The sequence below is a fragment of the Canis aureus genome, chromosome 4 (genome assembly GCF_053574225.1).
Source record: "Canis aureus isolate CA01 chromosome 4, VMU_Caureus_v.1.0, whole genome shotgun sequence".
NCBI lineage: Eukaryota > Metazoa > Chordata > Mammalia > Carnivora > Canidae > Canis > Canis aureus.
The window spans coordinates 5,966,933-5,972,932 of record NC_135614.1 but is presented as its reverse complement, the minus strand read 5'-3'; the positions used below and the strand labels follow the sequence as shown (position 1 = coordinate 5,972,932).

At 42.2% G+C, this 6,000-nt stretch overlaps 1 protein-coding gene across 5 annotated transcripts in view; it reads left to right on the top strand.

Moving 5' to 3' along the window:
• Positions 1 to 264: 264 nt before the first annotated feature.
• TBCE (tubulin folding cofactor E) overlaps positions 265 to 6,000 on the top strand; it is a 78,833-nt gene continuing 73,097 nt past the window's right edge. The window contains exon 1 of one of the 5 annotated variants that reach the window (XM_077894432.1): positions 265 to 412. The gene's annotated coding sequence lies outside the window, so the exon portion shown is untranslated. Of the gene's footprint in view, positions 460 to 6,000 lie in introns of all 5 variants that reach the window. The other 4 variants (XM_077894434.1, XM_077894433.1, XM_077894431.1 and 1 more) reach the window with 4 other exon arrangements.

The window sequence follows — 6,000 nt, the reverse complement described above, 5'->3', positions numbered from 1 at the left end:
TTGCCTTCTTATCATCATCAGTATTATTATTTTTAGTTTTTGAAGCATCAGCACTCTTTCTGAGACCACATGCTTTCTATGTGGTAGACTCTCAATACACAGGGTACTGAACAACAAGTAAACTGGAACATGCACTTTCATTGAGTTGTTCTGCCACCCTGGGTTTGGGGGAATCTTCTGGGCAGCGCAGGGGTAGAGAGCTTGCCTAGGTCTGGGTGGGTGGACCAAACCTCCAGTTCTCCAAACCCTCGCCTATGATCTTCACGCCTGAGCTCCAGCAGCTCAGCTCATCCCGCGGAGGCGGGACTTCCCGTCTTCCTAAAGAAGTACTTCCGGCCAGAGCCGGAAGCCTCGCTACGGGCCGGCGCGTGTGAGGGGCGCGCCTCCGACCACCTGGGCTAGCCGCGGGCAGGTGAGCTTCGGAGGGGCTGCGGGGCTGCCGGAGCTGCAGGAGCCAAGGTTCGTGGCTGGCCTGTGGCCGGTGCGTCACGCTGCGGGGCTTCGGTGCTCCTGTCCTCTCCTGGAAACTCCTCGGGTTGTGGGAGTCGGGCGTTGCCTGCGGCCTGCCGCCCCGCCCCGACCCGGGCCCGCGGGCGGGGAGGGAGGGAGTCCGGCCGGGGGCCGCAGCTGGGCGGCGGGCGTGGGAGCGGAAAGGCCGGTGCCGCCCAGCGGCGCGGAAGAGGTGGAATTGCTCAGGTTAGAGAAGCAGCCCTCAGGTTCCAAATCCTTGATCAGGCGAAGGAGAGGTCACGGGAAGTGGGTGGAGAACTAGTGCTGACCACCAGCCGGGGGCGGGTCCGTCCCCAGAGGAACGGCAGCTCGTCGGGAAGACAGGGTTCACAGATGCCAGACTGTTCAGGGGAAGGCAGAAGAGATCAAGATCAAGAGAGCTGACTTCTTGTGTGTCTGAGGCCTCTGTCATTTGATATTTGTCTCAAGGTTCCCCACCGGTTTGCTTTTCCCCTTTCTCTCTGCTTTTATGAATAGCGTACCACTGGGTGTTTTTTGAAAACCCGAGTTGGCAGTCTCTGCCTTTTGACAGGCGACGTTTTTTACTTATTCTTTGTCATTACAGAGATACTTGTTCAGGCCCAAACTTTTGGAGTCACCCATGACTCATCTCTTTCATGCCACACATGTAATCTATCAGCAGATCCTGTGCGCTTCGCCTTCAAAATCTGTCCAGACTCCCGACCCTTTCTCACCACTTCACTTGTCCAATTTACAAGCTGTCTCTCACCTGGATTACTTCAGTGGCCACCTAACTTGTCTGCTTTTTCTTCCTTCTTTTAGTCTTTTCTCCTCACAGCATCTAGAGTGATCCTCCTACCAAAAAAATCTTCTTAAAAAAACCCTGCAGGAAGCAAAGGTTGGTAGAGTGGCCCCGAGGTCCTTAAGATCCCCTCCTGCTTTACCTCTAATCTCTCTTGCTACTCCTCTTTGCTCTACTGTATGGCCTCAAGCACATCCCAGCCTCAGGATATTTGCGCTTGTGGTTCCTTTGCCCGGAATGCTCTCCCCTCATCTGTCACATGGTTCAATCTTCCTTCATATTTTTTTGGAATATTACCTTCTCAGTGAGGTCCTCTCCAACATATGCTTCCCTTACAGCTCCATTGCACTCATTGTCCTTGTGCTTACCATCATACTTATGGCATGCCACGTGGTTTATTTATTTATCTGGGTTACTGTGTTTCCCCCACTGGGGTAGAAGCTTCATGAGGTCAGATATTTTTATATGTTTAGTTTCCTGCTGTATTCCTTTTTTTTTTTAATGCTTTTTAAAATTTTTATTTATTTATGATAGTCACACAGAGAGAGAGAGAGAGAGAGTCAGAGACACAGGCAGAGGGAGAAGCAGGCTCCAGGCACCGGGAGCCCAACGTGGGATTTGATCCCAGGTCTCCAGGATCGCTCCCTGGGCTAAAGGCAGGTGCTAAACCACTGCGCCACCCAGGGATCCCTCCTGCTGTATTCCTAGTGCTTAAAACAGTATCTGGGTTTTAGTAGACTTTCCATAATAGTTGAGTGAATGGCTTTGGACTTGTTCTGCAATCTACATTATGTACTTTCTGGGTTTTTTTTTTTTTCTCCTTGCCTTTTTTTTTAATTGAAGTTTGATTTTGTTTTGTCTTTTCATTTTTTTTTCTGTTTGTCTTTCAAACATATATTACTCTGCTCTATTTCTGTACTTATAGGGCTAATCTTTTAATTTTAATTTTTAATTTCACTATGCATACTTAAATTGAATCTAATTCAATCTTAAGCAAACCTTAACCCTGTAGAACAATATTGTTTTTACCTTTAAGTTATGGATTTTATTTATCTATTTGAGAGAGAGAAAGTGAGAGAGAGAGAGTGTGTGAGTGAGCATGAGCAGGGTGAGGGGCAGAGGGAAAAGCAAACTCCCCACTGAACAGGGATCCCAATATGGGCCTCATTCTGGGACTCCGGGATCATGACCTGAGCTGAAGGCAGGTGCCTAACCTGCTGAGCCACCCAGGCATCCCTAAGTTATGGATTTTAAACGGGCTTCTTGGATCATCTCAATACTTATTTTGTAAGATGTAAATGTTCAACAATAAAACTAGAGTTGTTACTATTTTCTGGTGGTTTTGATTTTTTTTTTCTTTTCGATTTATTAAATTCAGTTTATCCTACAGTTTATTTTTTCAAAGATTTATTTATTTGGGAGAGAGAGAGACAGAGATAGAGACAGTGCCTGGGGCCAGGAGAAGAGGCAGAGAGAGTCCCAAGCAGATTTCACGCTGAGCCTGGATACCCATGGAGGGCTTGAAGTGGGCTCAATCTCACAATGCTGAGATCCCGACCTGAGCGGAAATCAAGAGTCAGATGCTCAACCAACTGTGCCACCCAGGCCCCGTTCACACACTTTAATAGACTATTTGTTGCACACTTAGCACTTCAGAGTTTATTTTTAAAAAATATATGCTACTTTCCCTACTTTAGCATTTTACTGGGAAATATGCAAGAGAGTCCACTAGAAAACAATATGGTAGTAAGTGTGAAATAAATATGAATCAGAATGAAACTAAAAATACACTATACGTTAACTGACTTGAATTTAAATTAAGAAAAAAAAAAAAAAAGGAGTATGACCCAGAGTAAATAGGGTCTACTGGAAAGGAGAAACTTCATAGTTTGCCAGTTATGAGGAGTGGCTGGGATGGATTTGTGGAGGAGTTATTTGAGGAGATTTGCTGATATTTGAAAGTGTTTAGAGAAGGGGCACAAAGTTATTGATTAATTTTCTCTTTCATATAAGTTTGTCATAAAAATTGTGGGTTTGGTGTAGATTTAAGTCATTGGTGTTGTAGAGAGAAGGCATGCCTATGCCTCTTAGGAAGTGCTTAAAGCTTTTTGGAGGGCCTACTAAAAATTACATGAGATGATTCAGTATGTGGAGGCAAAGAAACTACTGTGAGGATGCAGTAAACTTGGAGACAGGCTTTGACATTAGGCATAAAAGGACAGCAAGACATTATGGTAAGTGAAATAAGCCAGTCACAAAGACAAATGCTGTTTGATTCTACTTATGTGAGATACCTAGTGTCAAGTTCATAGAAAGTAGAGGCAGGGTAGAGAGAGGGATATGGGAGTTATTTTACTGAGTATAGAGTTTCAGTTGGGCCAGATGAGAAAATTTTGGTGATTGGTTGCACAACAATGTGAATATATCTAATGCCACTGAACTATACCCTTAAAAATGGTTAAGATGATATATTTTATGTGTATTTTACTACAAATAAAAAAAACCTTTTTTAAAAAGGACAGCAGACAAGTTTGTTAAAAATTGGGCTGAATAGCAGGTCCCTCACTGGCTCAGTTGGTAGAGCATGCGACTCCATCTTGGGGTTGTGAGTTTGAGCCCTGCATGGAGTGTAGAGCTTACTTAAAAAAAAAAAAAAAAAATTGGGTTAAATATTTGGAAATTGTTACGTTTGGGGTGGTAATTTAAAAGCAGATGACATTTTGCCCTTAAATGTTTAAAGATACCCATGTTCTCTAGTTTCTCCAGTGAGACTGCAATCAATGAAACCTTTGTACATTTCCCTACCTAGAAATTTTTTTTCTTACTCTTTGCTCTCCATTCCTAACAGCTTAATCAGGGCATAGTTTCCACATGGAGGCCTCTCTCACTCTTAACCCACATTGTTTCTTCTCAATCACTGTATTTGGTCCTTGCATTTTTAATTGTAGGTCTTAGTGTTTTGCTGTTGGTTCTCTCTCCCAACTAGACTGTAAGTTCCTTATAAGAACATGTCTTCTACTTCCTTGTATTCTTTGTGACAGAAAGGCTAATAAATGTAAGGATTCATAGCTTGTTAGTGTCTGAGCCAAGATCACTATCTGGAGCTCCTAAATCTCAGTTAAGTGTGGTTCCCACTGATAACTGAGTTTTCTGTTCGATAGGTGTCAGTGTGTGAACGATCTTCGGACTTCACACCAATTATTTTGGTACAATTTTGAATGAACATCAGAGGAAGACTTAGAGGCATATATTTGGAAAGATAATGAAAGTCGTATTAAAAACTTTTTTCTAATTATTAATTCACAAAGTGCTAGTATTTTTATCTTTTCTGTTGTGCATCAGATGTCTTTTTGGATCTCTTGGTGGTTAAAGAAAGTGGGAAATGTGATAACTGATTTTGGAATCCAAACCTGTGAGCAGTAGCTTACTGTGATTAAACTATGTCAGCTACTGCTATTCTGAACTTGTAATATATTTCTTTGAATTTATGAAATATTTCCCCTGTATCTAAATATAGAATCTAATTTATGGTGTTAATGATCTTAATCTTAATCATTAGATCTTAGTGACTAATGTTGATTGTTTACATTGAGCACTTCTACACATAAAATCTCATTTAATTTTCACAACAGCCTTATGAAGTAGTTCCTAATACCATCTACATTTTACAGATGAGGAAACAGAGACAAAGAGAGATTAAATTATCCAGTGTCCCATAGCTAGCATGTAGTGGACAAGATTGAATTTCTCTCCAGCAGACTGGCTGCATATAATGTAAATAGGAACAAATATGATCCCAATCCCTTTGTGGTTTTCAGAATTCTTTCAGTTGTGGGAGAAAGAAACTCTGTTCAAACTGATGTAAACAAAAGAACTTTGCTATTTCATTTACTGGGTTAATGAAAGGCATAGTTGGATCAACTCTACTTTCCTTTTTGGCCTTATATTCAGACAAATTTCTTCCACATAGTGGCAGTGTTACCTCTCAGCAAGGCCAGTTTTAAGTGGTCCTTTTGTTTTAGGGTCTTGGGAAAGAGAAAGATGGATCCTCTCTTTAAAAGCCCATGTCATTTTCTAAAACACTGACTCTTCTTGGGTTAGGATCTTTACATATGGACCGGTGGCTACATGCAAGGAAGCAGAGGTGAGGAGTCATCATATTGGCCAGCCTGGACCATGTGTGGTGAGTGAGTAATGACTCACCAGGCAGAGGGAGTGTACTTCCCACAAGGGGAAGCTGCAGGCCTGAAATGGCAGAAAAGAAGTGAGAACTGCTTCAATAATGTAGATAGAGCTTTTGCTCTTTGTTAGGTGCCCTTGCCAGGTTAAGATTCTTCCACTCTTAAAACAGTAACAGTTATTTTTATTTATGTTTTTAAAATATTTATTTATTCATGAGAGACACACACACACACAGAGAGGCAGAGACGTAGGCAGAGAGAGAAGCAGGCTCCATGCAAAGAGCCTGGTGCTGGACAATCCAGGGTCTCCAGGATCACGCCCTGGCCCAAAGGCAGGCGCCAAACCAGGCATCCCAGTATCAGTTATTTTTAGAAGAATTGAAGAAATTGTTAATATTTTGAATGAATATTTGCAGGCAAGATAAGGAAAATGAAAGCACTGTGTAAAGAGCTATATAATTTAGTTTAAATAATTTACTTTGTTGATGTTGGAGACTTACCACGAAACTCCTCTCATGTCCTCAAATTTTCTTTGATTATTTATGT